The sequence below is a fragment of the Triticum dicoccoides genome, chromosome 1B, assembly GCF_002162155.2.
Source record: "Triticum dicoccoides isolate Atlit2015 ecotype Zavitan chromosome 1B, WEW_v2.0, whole genome shotgun sequence".
Lineage (NCBI taxonomy): Eukaryota > Viridiplantae > Streptophyta > Magnoliopsida > Poales > Poaceae > Triticum > Triticum dicoccoides.
In genome coordinates, this window is record NC_041381.1 from 35821547 (window position 1) to 35824083 (window position 2537).

Consider the following 2537-nt stretch of genomic DNA (forward strand, 5'->3'; position numbering starts at 1 on the left):
GGGGAGGAGGAAGGGGAGGAGCAAGGAGGGAGTACCTCGGTGGAGGAGCAGCACGACGGCGGCAGACGATGGGTTCGGCACGGGCGAGAGCGAGTGAGAGGGAGAGTGAGTGAGAGGGTCGTCAACCACTCCAGGATAAGGTGTGGAAGTAGTAGTGCGTTTCAGAGACACGCGCTACTACTACGGGACATAGTAGTAGTGGTGGTTACGGATACGCGCTACTGCTAAGTGGGGCTAGCCATCTGCGCCCAGTACAAACATAGCAGCATCGTGTTTTCCCAGCACACGCTACTGCTAAATTAGTAGCAGTAGCGCGGTTTATCTAAACAGGCTACTACTAAGTAGCAGAAGCGCCATGTTTTGTCCAGCGCTACTGCTAAGATGCTGTGTATAAGGTTTTCCCTAGTAGTGAAGTGACGAGTAGGTTCTGCTGACAACAACACCATTTGATCTGGCTTATCGACTGTGGTAAGACAATATTTCCCCATAACAGATGAGGAAATGTCATGTATAAGATGATTTATCTTGCATACTATTCTAGAACTGATCTCCCCCCCAAAATGCGTCAAGGGGGTTTGCAGGACCTCTTGATAGAATGACCTCAGTTAGCTTGTTAAAACATTCTCTGCCTACCTTTTGAAAATGCTCAACTTGCACCAATGATATGAAATCATGTTCCATCCATAACTGGATCAAAATCTCCACATCAATCTTGTAATCTTTGGGGAATACTGCACAACAAGCAAAGCATTGTTTTTAAGTTTGATGACACGTCCTCATAGTTGAGTTTGAGTATTGCAAAATTTCTTGTCTTCTCATTGCCATCGATGCTTCTAGTTAGTATGTTCTTACATTATTTCATGGTAGTCTTGTTACACAACATTGATCCAAAGACTTTGGCAGCTAAAGGGAAGCCCCACATCTATCCAGAATCATTTCAACCAGTGGCGGAGCTAGCTTGGGATGACAGGGTGGGCCAGTGAAAAAAATATGAAGTCTTGGAGGGGGTAAAATTCTGTATTTTCTTCAAGCTATGCAGTTACAGAAAAAATTTCTTCGCAAAATATCCCAAGGCTAGGAGGGGGGGGGGGGTGGGCAATGCCCCCCTCGACCTCAACATAGCTCTGTTGTTGTTTTCAACCATGTCACTTAGCTCAGCTTCGTTTGACTTTTGCAAAAAGAATGCTCTTTTCTCAAATATTTCCTTCAGGAATACTTTGTCTAGATTTTCAAGATTTTGCGTATCGTTACTGCGTGTTTTCATAATTTGATCCACTAGTGCATTACGTGTGGTCGTCAGTATTGCACTTTCCTTGGCACCATCCTTCAGGCATGTCTTGAGTTTTTCCCACTTATCAACGTCTTCATTCCATACATCATCCAACATAATAAAGTACCTCTTCCGAGTTACTTCCTTCGGAAGTTCATGCAATGCCTTTTCACAATTAATCTCGTTGGTCTGACAGATGTTTCTTGCAATCTTAACAACATCAAAATCATCTGACAAATGACAATACCTCCGTAGCTAGAATTACTCCTTGATTTCTGGGTCATTGTAGGCCAGCTCAGCAAAGGTGGTCTTGCCCAGCCCACCCATTCCAACAATTGGAAGGACAATGAGATCCCTGTCACTAGCTTGATCATCCAATATATTCCGGATCTTCTCCTTCTCTTCATCACTGGACCTACTGACAATATCCTTCTCAGAGTGGAGTTGATGGAATCTGTAGTGTGCACTGCTTAGATGGCGGTGCATGTGCTGCATCTGTTTGAATCCATAGGTACTCATCCATGTGACAAGGTCCTCAATGGCTTGCAGAATTCTGCATAGTTTCTTTCCCATCCTATAACAAAATACGATGGGGTTGTGGGAATATGGTAAATTTTTAGTTCAAAGATTTCCATGCCATACATCACTTGAACTTTAATAAAAAATCCATTGAGTTCAGAGACATCTACTCTAATCATGCCTATGTTTAGTGCATCATTCAAATTCTAAGTTTAATTTTGGACCATGCTTGGATGTGTGTTTTTAATGCACATTGTGTTGTTGGGTGTTACATCTTCCATAGTAGTCTACAAAAATGACGTCACATAATGAAAGCGATACCTCTCAACCACTTGTCTGGACATGCTAGTTTGAAACATCACATATAATGAACTAATAGAACCAGCCCCTACCGAGTGTAGATGGAGCTTCTTCCACCGTGTCTCAACTATATCTACTGCATTGTCTTGTTCACATGTGAAATTCATTTCTGCATGTTTCTCGGCAACCCGTTGCCCTTCATGTTGGCTTTGAGATCCAAACTGTATGTTTTTCGCAATGTATTATGTATATCTTTATATTTATAATTTTCTGTAAATATTTAGATTACTATTTGATGGGCTGCATTATAAAAATGTAGTTTTTTTATTACTTTTCATAAAATTAAAGATTATGATGTGAAAATAGATGGCTTATTTAAAAAAAATCAGAATTTGACTAATGTGTCACATACATTTCATCAATGTCAGAGAAATCTATTCTCACCATG

General features: G+C 41.2%; 1 pseudogene; it reads right to left on the reverse strand.

Annotated features, from left to right (window-relative positions):
* LOC119350065 overlaps positions 1 to 1873 on the reverse strand; it is a 31291-nt pseudogene extending 29418 nt beyond the window's left edge.
* Between the last annotated feature and the right edge of the window lie 664 nt (positions 1874 to 2537).